Raw genomic sequence first — 18,162 nt, forward strand, 5'->3', positions numbered from 1 at the left:
GCTACTTAAGAGGCTGTCCTGGGCTCTACAGAGGCTCTGAGGTTACACAGCTGACACACAAACAAATGTTTGCCCATGAAAATATTAGGACTTAAAGATTGTATTTGAACTCTCTTTCAGTTTCCTAGCATTGTAAAATCAATTGGGGGTGCTTAAAACATGCTAGAGTCTGCTTCCCAGTGGGGAGCTGACTTCAGCAGTGGCCGTCCATAGGTGATCTCCTGCAGGTTGGCTTCCTCCAACTTTGCTTTTGGTGTGTCTCAGATGGTGCAGGTAGGAACCCATTTCCATGATGGCAGAGGATGTCACATAAGCTGGCCCAGGTAAAATGGCAGCAGCACGATAATAATTCAGCATATACTAGCGTGTTGTTTTGCATTCATTAACTGCTTAAGCTCTGAGTATTCCCATTAGCTCTTTAACCCGTTAGCTCTTCAACCTGCTAACTTGCTGAAGTATGAAACTGTTGCAAATCAACATTGATATTGCAGCCTGGTCCATGATATTAGTCATGTCCAGTCCATTATACTAGTGATGCAGAGAGTTGGTACTTACATAAGGTCTAATAGTACAGCTGGAGAAGAAATGCAGTAATTCATCTAAATTTACAGGGTGGCTTAAAGGTTTATAAGGGTTTCTTTCTTGGCTTATTTATTCATTTGCACTTCATGTTAAGTGCAATTAATAAAATAATTTTTCAGTTTTTTGCCCCTGTAATCTAAGGCATCGCGCAGCAGAATCACTTCTGTTAAACAGATAATACAATGAAAAAAATCCACAGGCTTCACTGGAAAAGCTTTTTGAAACCTGAGAATATTGATTCCTCAGATTTAAGACATAAATGTGGTTATACATGTTTTTACAGAGTATCTGTAAATAGAAGAACAGCTTCTAACCCTATTACTAAGCTTCTGACTTGCTATTTTAGAGCTGTTATTTTACAGCAAGCAATCAGTTTGAAATACAGCCATTTTGAATTTGGTGCTGAAGGTGGTTTTCTCCAGTACTTATTTGAAAAATCAAATGTTAAACTGGGGCATTTATTGTATTTGGCAAGCTCTACACTAGGTCTTTTCTTAAAGAAAAATAAAACATTAATAAAAGTCAGGTTGCAGATTGTTCTGGTAAGCACTATGTGATTTTATTTTTTTTATTATTATTACGGTTTTTTTACACCCCCCTGTGTAAAAGCTTTCTTTGTGCTGCTGCTATTCTGGCTGTAAGTGGTTTTAAGTGCAGTAGGTTTTAATATAAAGATGTTATTTCTGATGGTTCTTATATATTGAAAATGGCATAATGTCTTTTTTTGATCCTGAGAAGCACAATGATTATTGGTAATGATAATTGTGTTAATAGCTCTTTTCGGTTTTTTGGTTGTTTGGTTTTTTTTTTCTTTTCATATGTGTATCAGAGATGGAACATACTGGCAGTTAAATGGGGTAAAAATGGTCTTTTCAAGAGGAAGATCCAAGTCTGTGGAGACTCTCCGGGGATCTCATTAAAGCGCTCTTTTCTTAATATAGTGTACTGCAATAACAGCTATCAGAATCCCCACAGTGTGGTTTCCTGATAGGTTAGTTTACACAGAATTAATTGTCTAATTTCGCAAGCAACCAGTACAGTGCACATTGATTTCTGTTTGTTTATTTATTTTTAGTCTGATGTGTTGCTCTCGTGGATTCTGCTTCGTATTTTAAGATGGTTTTTACAATCCATCTTTACTTATACCACTTTGTCATAGCACATATTACATAGGAATCGTGATTTATTTTTATCATTCTTCTTTTTTGTCCTTCCATACATAAGAATTGCTGTTAATTCAAACAATAAATTTTTGCATAAAGTTTTTTTAAACGACACAAATAAAAGGATGCATCAGGAAAGCAAATTCAGATTTTCATAAGGCTTCTGTGGTTTAGATGCTTTGGAGACCAAATCTGAATGAGGAGAGTGGATTTCTCTTGTCCTCGGAGGTCAGCTTGCTGGTTTATCTGGGACAGGAATAGCAAAGAGAAGGTGAGCCTTAGACAGAACAAAGGACTGGCAAGTTGCAGTCAGTTGATACGGAAGCATAGACCAATGTATTTGAATAAAATCTCACAGGCTGTGCTGAGAATTTGGCTTGAACGGAATTTTAAATGTATTTGGAGGCTTCCTTTTTAAAGTGAAGTTATTGAAATACAATTTTCACACAAACAGAAGACGTCTGTCTTACTACCTGTGTTGTTTAGCCACATGAGAAAGATGGAGTTATGCAGAATATTCTTCAGCTTGGTTTGGGCAGGATGGCTGCTAAAACAACTGCTGGTCTTGACCAACTGCTAAAAAATGCCTTCCAGCCTGCCTCGTCATTGCTGCTGCCCTTGGGAGATGACTCTCCTTCCCTTACCTGCTCAGGCTCATTCAGGTGGGGAAAAGATGATGGGCTCGTGCCGATTCCTTGCCCCTGGACCTGGCTGTGTTCCTGCAGCCTGCTGATATTTTTACCCCGAGGAATGGCTTTGCTCTGCAAAGACCATCACTAAATGCAAACATCTCTGCTGCAGCTGTGGCTATTCACTTGGCTGGAGGAATTGGTGATTACGTCCTCAGCTACTGTAAACTGGAGAAGTTATATGAGTAGCTGAAAGAGCTTTCTGCACAGTCTGGAAGCAATACAGGAGGCAGGGAGTGAGCATGAGCTGGAAGAAACGTGGGAATCCAGGGACAGCCAGAAGAGATGTAGCCTGAGGAGACTGTGCAGAAATAAGAGAACAGTCCTGTCCCAAGTGTGTGCGTTTGTGGATGCTTGGGTACCTGCTGTTTTGGTGTGGTGATGGGCTATTAAAACATCTCCTGTTTCTATAGGATGAAGAGCTGGGTGGAGGAGGGAGGGAGGGCTGGGGAGCGGTGCGGAAGAGGAGCAGGTGTCCGTCATTCCAGATTGGAGTTCAGGCAAAGGGGGTCGTCCAGCTGGGAGTGAAAGGATGCGAAAGTGAACCACTTCGTTTGATGCAAGTGAGCTCGCTAGCTCAGCGAGAGGGCAAGTCAGAATAGCTTATTTGGAGGGGGGGGAAAAGCCCCAAACCAGCAAAACTATCGTCAAAGTATGTTGTAATTCAGAAGGTATGTGTTTGTCAACGCTTAGATTTTATCCTTCATTTTTTATTTACTTGAAACATTCTCCAAATGAAAGCTATGACTTTTTTCCTGTAAGAAGTGAGCATTTTGGACAATGCTGCCATGCTCCTCGCCAGCATGTCTAGGAGGGGGAAATAGAAAGGAAGTCAGTGAAAGGTGAGATTCCTTTGCCTTCTCATTCATTGCCTTTTTAGCTCTTGCCTCTATTAAAGAAATTAAGGTGCCGGGTATGCTGTGCATGTATAATGCCGTAGCTATTCCAAACTGCTTTTGTAGACAGGGATTGTGTCTCCCTGTTAGACACTAGATATGTAAAAGACAGCCTACAGGCTGCAGTGTGGATCCGGCCCACCAAGCAAACGAGATGTCTCCATCACACTGGCAAAGTACGGCTGTTCCCAGGTATTACAGATCACGTTGTGTGCGTTGGGCTTGACCAGACACGAGGCTGTTCTCTGTTGGGAGGCACCTGAAATGTGAATGTACCACCACCCTGTCTGGTCCTGTGACAGGGATTTGACGGCATGCAGAGCCTTTGAATGCTGTGAATCCTGGCACCATTGGTAATGTGCATGTTGTTCTCGTGTCAGTTGTTATCTCAAAGTGTTGACATCATATACTAAATAACACTTAAGCAGGTCTCTTTCCATTAAAAGATGAATTCCCGACACAATTGAAGTCAATGGGGCTTTTGTCACTGACTTCAATAGGCCTCAGCTTCCACCTCATGACTCCATGGGAAGAAGAATAAATTGCTGCCGAAAATGCAACTGTTTCTGACATCCAGTGGGAAAGGATAATTAGCAGTCAGTCATGGAGCTGCCATTGTGGTTGTCTGATGAATAATAGAACTGAGTACAAGTGATATGTTGCCTTCCAAGTGGGTAAAGTGATTTTAGCAGATTAGCATGAGCGTAGGCAGCCAAGAAATATGGTATGAAAACCAAATGTGAGATGAGTTCTAGACAGTAGACATCAACTTTTCTGTCTGTCTGGCCTCCGAAACATACCGCATAGTTTTATGTAAACACTAAAACAGGAAGATGTTGGGGATCAAGAAGACAGTCTTGTGTTACTAGGCTTTGTTTCTTTTTTTGTTGACTTCAGTTAATGTTCTTAAAAGAGCACGAGAGAGATTTCAACGCAACTTCTCCCTTTTTGCTTCTCGTCAAAAATACCTCTGGAACTGGTTAGAGCATGGTTGGAGCTCTGTTGTAAGGATGATGGTACAAGCGTGAAGGACCGTGTTTTATGGATGTGTGCAGCTTCCATGCGTTGAGGAAACCCTGGCTTGGAAACCCTGATTTCTAACAGAAAGACAGTTAGACCAGCTGGTGTGGTAGGCTTCTGGGATGAACCACAAAGATAGGTGCTGGATTTGTGGATCTATACCCTTTGAGCAAAGCGAACAACAATTAAAGCAGACGCAAGCAAGCCCAATGTAGTTTTAATCATTAGTTTCAGTTTGTAGTTGGTCTTAACACTGCGTGCAGCTTTGCGAGAGCATAAAGACGGCAGTGTAATGCCGTGGCTTTTAACTGGGCCTGTTTATGTATTGTGATTGGCGAAGCTATTGACTTCATATTCTTTCATGTTCTTTATGTTCCCTTCTGTTTTGATGTTATCGTGCAGTCAGCTACGTACTAAACAAGAGACTACTTCAATATAAAATGATCAAAGGGGTAAGGGAACACAGGGCCATAAAGAATGTATGGAGAGCTCTGGGAGAATGGTAAGTTGAATTTAAAGGCTTTTTCAAGCTGCTTAATTCCTGCTTAGATTTCTGGTGCCACCAATAGGCAACAGTCCCTTTCTTTAAATCTTTTACTAAGGATTGACTGGCCGAATCACTGTTTTGCACAGGGTTTAGGGAGTAAAAGGCCATCCTGAAGGTCAAGCCGTAAGAGATTTCCTCTAAGAGCTCATTGATTCTACTAGATTTTTGACTTGAAAAAAGACCACTCCTTCCTAGATCTGCGGCGTGGATACAAGTGCCTTAGTATGTGCCAGCACAGAAGGCAGGAGCAAAAGTGTAAGTGCAGGAAAAAAAAATAGCAAAAGATGCTGTGGGGCAGAGAGACAATGATTTCAGTCTCTCGCTTGTACAATTCAGACTGGTGACATTATTAGCTACTGGTCCATGAAAAAAGAAAGTATTATTTTATCGGTTTCAGAAACGGATTATATTAACAGTGAAATTGGGCAGAATAAAGATTTATGGTCACATCCTCAGCTTGAGTAAACAGGCAGAGGACCTCTGCTTGTAATGGGGATAGAAGGGCTCGCTGCGGCTGAGGAGCTGGGCTGTAAATACCGTGGGTCTGGTTTTCTTCACATATATAAATGAATGCATGGTTGGCTGTGAACACACATGCATGTAACTGTCTCTATTTTGCACAAAAATTAAGATGAGCATGTTTTGCCTCTCTAACCTCATTATAATACTGGCTTTGTAAGTTGCCCGGTGCTGTGGTAGTGATTAGCAAAATGCATCTGAAAGCCTACCCCATAAGCAAACTCTGTATTTGCGCTATTACCTACTCCTGTGATATTTCAATCTGATTCATTAGAAAAATTAGCATTTTTATGGACTAATTAGGGGAAAATGTTGCTTGTACTCTTTGTGATATACAGACATTGTCACAGCTTAGTAAAGCCAAATAGAAGTGAAACGTGATTTTTTCCCCAAAAAAAAGAACAAAAGCAAAAAGATTACTCAAAAAATTGGGGAGATTTGAACTTAAAAAAAAAAAAAAAAGAAGAGAAGATTAGATTACTATACTGTTGGCAGTTTGTACCATTTTTTGAATTCAAAATTCCAGATCTCTTTCCGCTATTTTGGTTCTTCAGGCATAAAAATATTTTAAAAGCTGTCAGTCAGTCACCGTATTTTTTGTGACGGTTGCAAAATGAACAGTAATGAGAATGAATAGTAATGAGTGCATTATTCAGTATCTATAAATACCAATTGATTTTCATTGTAAGTTTATATATTTCAGGCGACATACATTTTAGTTTTTCTCTTTTTTAAAACCAAGGTCAGGTTTTATTAGACCATAGCTGTTCATTCAAAAATGCCTTAGTTTTTCTCACGTTACACTAATGAACCACTTGCTTTTGAAGTTTAATTCTAAATATGCATGTGTGTCACTTGCTCCTGCTCACATTCTCCAGTTGCCAGGAGGGTAAAAATGGGTGTCTGTGACTGGACATCCGAGGTCGTCTTTTTGCAAGGGAAGTATTCTTCCTTCTTAGAGGATGGAATACCACTGTTTTAATCAGCGAAGGCATCCTCTGTTTTGATCATTATGTTTTGATAATGATCTTGATTTACAGAGACACAGAGCAGTGAACTCCTCATTTTGGGCTTCTGTGGAGAAGGCAAAAATCTCCATCTTGCACAGAGGGTAGAAGTTCAATTAGGCATTTTGGTGTCATGGGAGGTTGATCGTGCTTTAATTGGCTCCAGCTGACTGGCTTTTAGGCCATGATATTCTTCACCTGCGGTTGGATACATCTCAAATATGTATGGAATTTTTTTATTGCATTTTAAAATGTTGCACAAAGTCAGAATAATTATTTCCAAATGATACTTTACAAGTGAATGCCCTATGATAAATACAAGTGAAGGAGAAACCATTAAAATTGTAGAATAATTTAAGTTGGAAGGGACCTTTGGAGGTCATCTGGTCCAACCTCCTGCTGAATGTAGGCACGACATTGAAGTTAGATCAGGTTGCTCAGGGCTTTGTCCAGTTGAAAACAGTAATTAGCATTCTCTTCTTCAGGCTAGACAAACACAGTTCTCCCAGCCTCTTCTTGTAAGTTATGTGCTGCAGTCCTCTCATCATCTTGGTCCTCTCTGCTGAATTTTTGCCAGTTTGTCAGTGCCTGTTTTGTAACAGGGAAACCAAAACTGGACACTCTGTTCTAGATGCAGTCTCGCAAGTGCTGAATGGAGAGTAATAATTGCTTTCCTTGACCTGCTGGCTGTGCTCCTGCGAACGTAACCCAGTGTGTGGTTGGCGTTCATCGCTGTCGCTGCCGACTCCTGTTCAACCGTTAGGCTGTCTTCCCCAGAGCTGCTTTCTGCACCGTGGGTTTCCGTTTGCAGAGCTTCATGTCTGCTTTGGCTTGAATGTTGTAAACTTTCTGTCAGCCCACTTCTCCAGCCTGTTGAGGTGCTGCTAAATGGCAGTCCCACTCTCTAGCATGTCAGCTGCTTGCCAGCTCTGGTGTCATCTGGAAACTTGCTGTGAGTGTATTCCCTCTCATTGTCTAAGTTGTTAATGAAGATATTAAGTGGTTGAACAGATTGCCTTCAGGAAGATTTGTTCCGTAATCTTCTTTGGGACTGAGGTGAGGGTCACCAGTTGGGTTGGATGTTGGCGTGTGTTGTTCCTTCTTGCCCTTCTTGAGGATGGCCATGACAGTTGTCTTTTCCAGTCATCAAAAGGATCCCCCAATTGCCACAATATTTCGAAGACACAAAGAGCAGCCTCAGAATGATGTCAGCCTGTTTCCTGCACGTTCATAGACCTGTGTAGGTCCAGTTTGATTAGGTGGTCCCTAATAAAATCTTCCTCTACTGTACATAGGACTTCCCTGCCCCAGACAAGGACATTAGGAACATGGACCTGGAGAGCCTGAGAGTAGGCCTTGCCAGTAAAGACTGAAGCAAAAAAAAGTCATTGAATGCCTCATACTTCTTCTGTACCCTTTGTCAGTAGTTCTGTTGACATATTCAGGAGTGACCCACATTTTTCTTGGTCTTTTGCTGCAGATGTACCTATGGGTGAACCTTTCTTGTTGGCCATGCCATCCCTTGCCAGTTTCAGCTCCACCTGGGCTTTGGCTTTCCTAATTTTGTCCCTGCAGTCTGGGCAAGGTTTCTGTAGTCCTCCTGGGTAGCCTGTCCCCACTTCCACCTTCTGTTCACTTTCTTTCTGTGTTTGAGCTCAGTCAGGGATTCCATGTTCAGCCAAGTCAGCCTTCTGCCGCGTCTGCTCCACTTCCCACTCATCAGGGTGGATCGTTCTCGTGCTTTAAGGAGGTTTTCCTTGAAGATCAAGAAGCTCCCCTGTGCCCTTCTGTACCCCAGGGCAGTCATCCATGACATTACACCTGCTGGTTCCCTGAGCAAGCCAAACTGCTCCCCTGAAGTTCAGCATCAATCTTGTCTTTGATGTGCTCATGAAATCTTGGTTGCTTGTGCACTACCAGTTGCCATCTTAGTGGATATCAGAGTGCTTAAAGTCTTCCAGGACGACCAGGGCCTTTGGTTGTGAAGGCTGAATAAAGCTTTATCCCCTTCCAGTTCTTGATTGGGTGGTGGGCAGCAAACAGCCACAGCAGTGTCCTCCTTGTTGGCCTCTCTGATTCTGACCCATAAGCATTAGCTCCCAACGAACCCATCACCTGTTTCACAGCACAGCTCCGTGCATAAAAGTCTTGAGAAATAATGCTGGCTCATTAATCTCTTAGAATCAGAGAATCATAGAATCATTGAGGTTGGAAAAGACCTCTAAGATCATCGAGTCCAACCGTCGACCCAACACCACCATGTCCACTAAACCATGTCCCTAAGCGCCTCATCTACATGTCTTTTAAATACCTCCAGGGATGGTGACTCAACCACTTCCCTGGGCAGCCTGTTCCAATGTTTCACCACTCTTTCAGTAAAGACATTTTTCCTCATGTCCAATCTAAACCTCCCCTGGCGCAACTTGAGGCCATTTCCTCTCGTCTATCGCTTGTTACTTGGGAGAAGAGACCGACCCCCACCTCGCTACAACCTCCTTTCAGGTAGTTGTAGAGAGTGATAAGGTCTCCCCTCAGCCTCCTTTTCTCCAGGCTAAACAACCCCAGTTCCCTCAGCTGCTCCTCATAGGACTTGTGCTCTAGACCCCTCACCAGCCTCGTTGCCCTTCTTTGGACACGCTCCAGCACCTCAGCGTCCTTCTTGTAGGAAGGATACATCTTCTGAGGAAAGAGTTCTGTTTTCTGAACATACATGCATTCTGAACATATATTTTAACAGCTGTTTATCCTACACAGTGCCTTTTCCAGCAGAAACGTATTTTTTCTGATAGACAAAAAAAAATTTTTGAAGCCTTATTGGATTCTAAACATTTAGGGTACCGTAATAATTTAAGCATATGCTTAATAGCATTTCTTGATGGGGGATTGTTTGGTATAAAGTCTTCATACGTATCTGTGGACAGAAGGAGTTAATAGCATGCTTCAAGTCTTAAGTGCCAATGTAAAGCACTCATTGAATTGATGTATTTCCTTCAGTTGTACTTTGCGCTTTCAGCAGTTCAAAAGTTGCGATACTGAAATTGCCCATCTTGACCTCAGTCGTCTTCTGTGTTAATGAAATGCCCTGTGCTGTTACATATTAGTTAGGCCATTAGCCTGGGATTCGGAAGTGTTATTTCTGGCTCTGCAATTATCCTACTGCTGCAATTTCCCTATCTGAATTGGGGACAACAAAGCTTTCCTTCTTTGCAGAATGCTTTGAGATTTGATGATGAAAAGTGCTATATAAGGGTTCGATATTGTTACGTGAACAAATATCACTTTGTTTGCATGGCTTGACCATCTTATAAGCAAGCAGAGAGCTGATGACCAAATCAAGATTAGAATTGAACAAATGAGTTATAATGAACAACTTCAGTCTATTGACTTTAATTTTTCCTCCTGTCTGAAAGTCATTAGCTTTTGTAAGTCAATCTCTAGAGAAATTTCTAGTCTGTAAATCATTTGCCAGTTGGGTTTAGAAGTCTTTTAAGTTTGCTTGTTTCATGGTTTTACTTATCATTTTAGGTGCCAAATAAATTACTTATTAGTTTGTATGATCATTAGCAATCTGAACATAGAATCGCATATTATAAGGTTAAGTTTCCAATTTCAGTGCTGGACATTTTTCAAGTGCATTTAAAAGGCATTTCCAGGAAAAAAAAGCCCTGAAAATTACAGATTAACAGTGAACAATTTTTACAACAGGAAAAAAGAATACCTTCATTAAAACTATACTTTAAATCTGTTGTGAACAGGGCAGCAACAAAATTGTTTATTTTAAAAATGATTTCAAAAACCTTTTTACATTGTTTCATTTAGACTCATGGGTTAAGTCCTTCTGAACTTTCTGAGTTCATGTATCATGGCAGTTTGCATATGATTGACTTTTGTGTTGTAGAGTGGAAAAAAGCATCCTCGGTTAAATTTGCATACTGCACGCATAAAATTTTTAACCAGGAAACATTAGGGAAATAGTTTGTCAGGTGGTGCAAATAAACCAGCGTAGGTTTTTTGAAGTTATTTTTATCCCAGTTGAAGATTTGCTTCAGAATACCTGAGAATGACTGTGTGTTTTGGCACATGGGTGTGAATAGTTGAAATCTAGTTTGTATCTGGAAAACACAGAACTAAGTTTTCTGGCTGTATTCTTTCCTGAAACCCCACTATCGCGGTAGGAATGCATGGGGCTCATGAAAACCGGTGGATATTTTTTAGCTGGCACGTAGATACTCACGATGCTGCCTTACCAGTTCAGGAGAAGTGCTTTTCTCAGCCCACGTGCCATTCAGTTTGCACGTACTCCGTGTTGAAGAGCGCAGGGAAAGGTTGTAACGCAGAGTTGTGTTGTGTGTTAGAAGATTATTAAAATCAAGTGAAAGTGCGCTCTATACCTTGGGGACTTTAAATGCGAAATCATTCTAACTACTAAGCAGACACTAAGTGTGCCAAATTTTACCCCAAGGTACACACTGGCTCCTGTGGTGGTGTCGGTTTTGCTCGCTGACTTTTATTGACTATCTGGATTTATTGACCCAGGAGGGAAATATTGACAGAGGTGATTCTCTACCACTCACAATTTCCCTTAAGGGACAATAACACCTGGTGCTCACTGTAAATTTAAACTGAATGCACGCATGTGTGTCAGGGCACGGGGTTTAACCGCTGAACGTTTACCTGTCGTGATGGCGTGGCAGTGCTGTACATGAGACCTGAGTGCTTTTGCACAGACCTTGACATTTTCTTTAGGGTAAAAATAGCGGGGATGCGCCTGGCTAGTGACAAGCCTAAGAAAGAGAGTGTGTGTGCGTGTGTGTGTATTAGCCTTTGTATGTATGTTAGAGCCAAGTTGATTTTCTTCTGGTAACAGTTATAACAGCTTTTAATGCCATACATCCATATTGCTAAGTTCCCTACAGACCTGAATTATGTACCAGCAAAGCGCTATAACATTTCTTATGCCTGAGGAAGATTCTGAGACCAGAATCTGGCCCAATACGCTTGATTTACAAAAACTTGTTCGTGGCCGCCTTCTTTTATTGGTACAGTAAATCACAGTTGTTGTTGGCTAACCTCATGCGATGGTCTTAGGCAGCTGTGATTAGTATTTCAAGGCGCTCTTAATATTCCGATAGCCCTTTCAGTAATAAATGGATATTGGAGAAACTTGCAACATTGTGCTTGCAGTAATTATGAGCCTCCTTGTTCTAAGTGTGAGACTGACCTGAAACACATTTTTTTATTAATTTTTTTTTTCCCCGGTGGAAAAACTGAAATATTGGCAAAGCACGTCTACTAAACTGGATATCTTAATTTTATTCCTGTAAAATTAGTACTTTCCTACTGTTGCTAAAAGAAAATAATGTTATTATTTAAGAAGTAGGAAAACTGTTGTACTGGCTTTTCTCAGCAGCACTGCAGCTTTGTTGGGTTGTATTCATAATGCACTTGGGTAAAATTACATCTGAAAATGTTTGTTTCTTTAATAATTAAGGGCTCCTTCTCTTTCTTGCTCTTTTTTTCTCAACCCATATTAATTTTACGTACTTGGTATTAGTCTGAAGATGTCATTGCAAATACTCCCTTTAGCACATTTGCACTTACGTGGGATCCATAAGCTGTAAGGACAGCAACCTTTTGCTGAGACTACAGTTCATCCATTTCATCGTGTGCTATTTTCCAAGCTGGTTAATGCACCTTTTTATTGTTTGACAAAACTTCCTCCTCGAGAAACCTTCTGCTATTAATATGCACAAGTGAAGCTTATTCCTCATTCGCAGTGGTGCTGGAGCTGATGGGAACGCTGCCCAGGCCTGGCTGCTGGGATTTTGGGTCCTTTCATCCCTGTGCCACCCACGTGTCACACGATGCACTCCGCAATGGGATAAACCTTCACGGTCTGCACCGCAAGGCAGAGTCGGGTCTCAGAAGATTTGATGGGCAGAGCGCAGCACTGCGGAAACAGGTTGGCTTCAGGAGGGCTCTGCTGCAGGAGAGTGGCCAAAGCAGCATCAGAGCTTCGTCCTGGCCAATGCTCCCCTTTTGATACTGTTCTGCTTTGTCAAGTCCTCTGGGCCAAAGCTATTCATTATCTTCCTCAGCGATGTGTGGATCTGCAGCAGGCACGATTCAAGTAACGTTTAAATATTTAGTTTCTCGCTTTCAGAACGTTACCTGAGCCTGACTCAGAGGCTTGTACTTCATCGATTCATGTTTCTTTTAGAGAGAAATGGATGGATGAAATGTGAAGGTCACATTGCAGCAGGGACCACTCGTCCGTGCTCCAGTCTGTTCTTCCTCTGCAGTCAGTAGACGGAGGAGCCCGGGAAGCCGCCTGTGCCATCTGTGGCGTGGCCAGAGGCAGCGGGTGACGCCAGCCCTAATCCTGGCTGCAGCACTTGCTGCCGGTTCTGCTCAGAGACCAAGCAGCCCCCGGGTAGCTTGACACAGGGATCAGAGGTGTCTTAAAGCCATCTTTGTGCCCTGCTGCTTCTCCCCTTCTCTGCACCACGCGTAACTCGGTTGAAATACAGTGTCAAATTCAGTGAACGACCAGCTGAGTGAATAAAAGTGTGAACTGCATTCCCTCGCTTAGAAATCTGTCAGCTCCCTCTAACCTTTTGGAAAATTGAAAGACCAAAGTGACTGTACTTGCAGAACATCGTAACAGTAAAATGCCATTGCGAAGCTGGAAGCAGAAGCAGCACTGGGAATCCAGACATGCAGACGCTTTGCCCATACCCACAGAGGAAAAAGGCTATATTTTTATTTCTCATCTTCAAAAATCCCAACGAATTTACAAGACCAGGGCACCTAATCGCTTTGATTCAGGCCACAAGGCCTCTAGGACAGTCATCATAAATCCCAATTTGTAAGGTTGCAGATTTTTCCCTTGCAGCATGCAAGGCATGAAAAACCAAACAGCAGGTTAAGTTTTCAACACAGACCGGGAGACAGTTTTTTTCATTAAGACATACATTGTTTCAGTAGTTCTTTCTTTTCCAGTCTAGTGCTAGATGCACTCTTTCTAGACCTTTTTTGCAGGTGCAAATTTTCTGCAGCCTAGAAATGGCCATGTGGATACTTCTGTGCACAGCAGTAATAACAGCACCATAGCCCAGAGTGCCACAGAGCATCTCCTTGGCCCTCTGTGAAATAAGCCTCATGGTTGATTTCTTAAATTTAAGTAGCTTGATTCGGACAGCCATTTACCTGAGCAAGGGGAGCAAGAGCCGTCTGTGCCTGTTGCGTAGCTGTTACGCAGGAGGAATGACTGTCGTTTCTTGCTGGCAGCATCACCCCACGTGGGAACACCTGGGACATAGACCACCGAGTCGTAATTCTTCCTTCATGTTACAGAGGAGACTTGGGCAAAACGATGGGTAAACTTCACCAGGCGATGCACGTTGCCAGGAGCTTAGAATACCTTCCCTGGGGAATTGCAGTATCGCTGCATGGAACGTTGGATTTGAGGTGGAGGAGGATTGTGGAGATTTATGGTCAGCTTAGTTCCTTCAGCAGGACAGTCCTGATAGCTCAGTGGTGAAAGCCTAAAGCAATACCCCTTAGCAATCTTTGAGTTGAAGCTGCAGTAGGTGCACTTGAGCACTGAAATCAGCTCTGCTCCTACTCTGCCTTTTTAATGTTAAACATTTTTTTAATGTTTTTGGGGAGTGGTGAATTCTTACTGCCTGTTTATACTGTGCCTGAAACAACAAGAACTGCTATGAATTGGCTGGCTCTAATAAACGCAATAAAAACACCCAGCGATACAGACTAGGTTACTAATACTGTATCTTGTGGGTTTTTTCCCAAAGTTTTCCTATACTTTTCACTGGAACTGTTTTTGATATAAATCCTTTCCTTCAATCTGTGAGCTCTCTTTACCCTTCCTCTCTCCCTACAGTACTCTGATAACTTCAGTCCTACAGACCTTCTCTCCAGGAAATTCTATTAAGATTTTCTTTTAGCAAAAGTGAGTAGCCCTTCAGAAATCCTTTATCAGGTCTGCTTTTTCCTGTTATGGTTTGTCTCTGCTTTTTTTTTTTTTTTTTCATGGATAGCTGTAATTTAAAGCTTACTAGATCGATAAGTCCAAGATGCACAGCATAAATGGGAGAAGCAGACAAACAGCTGGTAAAGATAGGAGACAGCTGATTAAAAAGAATTCAGCTATAAAGCATTTGAGTTACTATGCTGTGATTTTTGATTTAGATTAAAAAAAAGGGAAGGGGACATACAAATCATAAGTCCCTCCTCCCTCAGAATCTCTGATTAAAATAATGGTGAATTTCCTCTTTTTTTAATGTCTCTAAATAAAAAGTGGATTTTTTTATATGGAGTAGACGTTTTAATCAATTACAAGTGAATTGGTTTAATATAGAGGTAGCTGGGGGAAATGTAATGGCAGGAAGTCTGGGCCTGATGTAATAGCATCTCTGGTCTTGAACTCTCTAAATCCAGACCTGTGATAAACTGAAATCCTGAAAGTAGCCTCTGTTTTACCCTGATTCACGGCATAGGGGTTTTCTGCTCCGCTTTGCAAGCCCTGGTGATTGTGCGTGGGACTGGGTTTGGGTTTGCTGTGCTTTCTAGCTGAGGCACGTCTTGCAATCCTTGGACCAGGCTGCCACAGCTTTGTTGGGTTATACCCAGCTGGCACAAGCTGTAGATCAGGCAATTTGCGTTTGGCATTACCAATTGCAGTTGCATTACTTTGTGAAGGTAAAGGCGTTATGAAAGGCTGAGTGTATTGCCAGCAGGAGAGTAAACATTTCTAAGCTAAAGCCTCAATAGAAGTCAAGAAGGATTAAGGTGCAACTGAAAATAGAATTGAGGTTCCTAAATCACTGCAGAGCTTTAGAAAATGTTTTCTGTTCACATCAGAAACCGTAATTTATTGACAAAGGGGTTGAACTTTAAAATACACGTGCTAGTGAATTGTGTTTCGGTGAAATTGCATACTACTTTTGATGGGGAGGTTCGTATAAATGTTGTGTGTGTGCCCATAACCACAGAAACTATATGAAAGAGTAGAGATGTGTGTGGCGGCAATAAGCATGTACATCTTATACATGTACATCTATGTATGCTGAATTTGGCTATATATACACTAAAATAGCAAAGAGATGTTACAATATGAATTTGAAATGCTGTGGGAAAGGAGGTGCATGTGCACGTGTGCGCTTTGGAAGAAGGATTGGGTCTGTCCATGGGGAAATAAGTCTGTCTGCAACTGGTGAAATGAGACCAGATAAAGAGATTATCAAGTAGTGACAAGAAAGAAAATAGGTTAGCTGAATTTCTCTTTATCACTTCTTTTCCCTTAAGACATCTTGCTGAATATCTTGTCATTCATACAGAGTCTTGAAAGAAAATCACTTTTAAAGGTGACCCACAAAGGGGAAAAAAAGAAAAAATGGTGCTTGTGTGCTTCTTTTGCTCCTTGGTGGCATAGGAATATGGCCTGGCATTTACACTGTGTATGTGTACTCTCTTTTGGAAGAGCAAGAAAAGTGGTCTTAAAGCTCCAAAGTCTTCCCATTGCCTTTGCTGCTCCCACGCGTAGCAGAGCATCCTGTGGGTACAGAGCAGGGTGCTGAACAGAGACTGAAGCCTGTGGTGCGACGTGGCTCAGCCAGGAGTGAATATCGAGGTGCTAGTTCAATAGCAGAGGTGTGATGTGTCCACGTGTATGAGAGATCGATATAGAAATTCAAATCTTGGTCAATGTGTTTAAAGTGGGGGGAATGTTATTGGAAAAACCAGTTAAGGGATCTGTTTCCTCTTGAATACGCTTTTCTTTCATGGGCTTTTTCTGTTTTTTTTTTTTAATTTTATTTTAAATGAAAGTAACTATTGAAAATCATTTGAAATTATGTTTCACATTAGTGGACTACAGGAGAGCAATAATGTAAGTGGTGATTGCTAAGATTTATTGTTCCTGGTTTTGCGATATCTAGTGATTCCAATGAAAGCTGAATCTTATCTGTTTGGTACTATATAAACACTTAACAGGCTTTAGAAAGCTTGTAATCTAAGTAGACAAGAAAGGCAAAGAAAGAGAGGGGAAATAGAGGTGCAGAGAAGTGACTTGTTCCAAGGTCACAAACCAGATTTAGAATAAGAATCAGATCTTCTCACTTCAGCCCATTTTTCTATTCCATGGGGTATGTTGCTTCTGTTATTCAAATATAGAAAAACCTGTCCTTTTCCAGTTAAATGGAGGGCAAAGAGAATGAGATCAGACATAAACTCAGTGGTACAGAGAAAAAAGAAAAGACAGAAATTATACTGGTAAAGTTGCTATTTTTAGATAAAATCAAGATATGACATACCATTACTCAAATCACAAATTTGTTTTTCTCTCTAGATGCGGTAAAGAGGGGAGAACAATTCAGATGTAAAACTGCAAATTGACCATGCATTGATGAAGAAACAGCTGCGTGTACTGGTTAGAGATGCTTTTTTTTTTTTTTAAATTAAGTATTTGTGTTTTGGATGTAAATTTTATTTACGTTTATTTCTGAATCATAACAGTTAAAGTCATCGTAACCATTCTAGACCCATTTGATACCATTTCTGTCTTTAATATGCTTTCTATAAAAGCATAAACACGTGTGTGTATATTTATTTGTGCGTGTATGTGTGTTCTGGAATAATTCCGTGTGATTTTAATTACTTGAAGTATGCAGACATATGCTTTCAAAGTCTGAAAGCTCTCTAACGTCAGATGGAACTTGTTTGTCTTCTCTTTTTACAAGTTAAGCAAACAGTCATTCGTTATTATATGTGTAGCTGAGCCCTAAGCTAGGCTTTATCCTGTTGTAGCATCAAACTGGTAAGGAGCTTGTGATTTTACATTCAAAAAAACCCCTCAAATCTCTTTGGTCCTTCAACCTATAGGAAAAGGTGCTGTAATTATACTATTCTGATTTATTTCAAAGGAAGTCTTCCATTCTGCTTTCCAGCAGCTGGTGATGGTGGCCATCGGGGCCGTGAGGTTACCCCAGACACCTGAGGGGCTGGATCCAAAGCGGTGGATGGACCTTGCCTTTCTTTAAAGTACCCCGGGGCATGTTGAAGAGAAATAGCGGAAGAGCAGGGCCTTAGCGGTGGCATTGCCAACAGCTGTTCATCAGTGAAAACAGGACTTGGAGCCACAGCGTTATCTATGTCTTGGGCTTCTCCAGGATAGCTTGTTACCAGGGGATTTTAGTGCCTGTGGACCCTTCCTGTAGTGAGATGTGCTTGGAGGAAATAATCACACTGGCAAGGGATGTCTATCTCGTTCGTGTTTTTTTAAAAATCCTACTCATAAAAAAACCCCAAAACTATAATTTTGTGTTCTGTTTCTCGTTTGTGGCTGATGAAAAGGGAGCCTGTCTTACCGATATGTGGAGTTTAAATATGCATTTTCCATTAACTTTTACTAATAGGAGCTTTAAGGCTAAAGCTTTGTGTATAATGGGTTTATTTATACCATAACTTTCTTTTGAGATACCGTTTATTTGGATTTTCTGTATTGGGCTCACTGGCCTTGACTACTGCAGAGAGCAGGGCTGAGAACAGTGTTCTTATGTCTCTGCTGCTGAATTTAATTTTGTGTATTTTTGTGGTCTGTAAAATTCACAATAACGACATTATTGATAAAATGTATTCTGTCTGAATATTGCTTTAACCTTTTTAGTAAAATATTTTTATTCTTTACCCACTGATAAATTTATTTTTGCATACAGCCAG

The 18,162-nt window shown here is 41.2% G+C and overlaps 1 protein-coding gene across 13 annotated transcripts in view; it reads left to right on the top strand.

Moving 5' to 3' along the window:
- CHL1 (cell adhesion molecule L1 like) overlaps positions 1–18,162 on the top strand; it is a 150,846-nt gene that overhangs the window by 16,291 nt on the left and 116,393 nt on the right. For 9 of the 13 annotated variants that reach the window (XR_012996040.1, XM_076346664.1, XM_076346677.1 and 6 more), the window contains exon 2: positions 16,793–16,873. The exons of the other annotated variants lie outside the window; for them this stretch is intronic. The gene's annotated coding sequence lies outside the window, so the exon portion shown is untranslated. The remainder of the gene's footprint in view (positions 1–16,792; positions 16,874–18,162) is intronic. 13 annotated transcript variants of the gene reach the window in all.

This window comes from Aptenodytes patagonicus, chromosome 8 (assembly GCF_965638725.1).
Source record: "Aptenodytes patagonicus chromosome 8, bAptPat1.pri.cur, whole genome shotgun sequence".
NCBI lineage: Eukaryota > Metazoa > Chordata > Aves > Sphenisciformes > Spheniscidae > Aptenodytes > Aptenodytes patagonicus.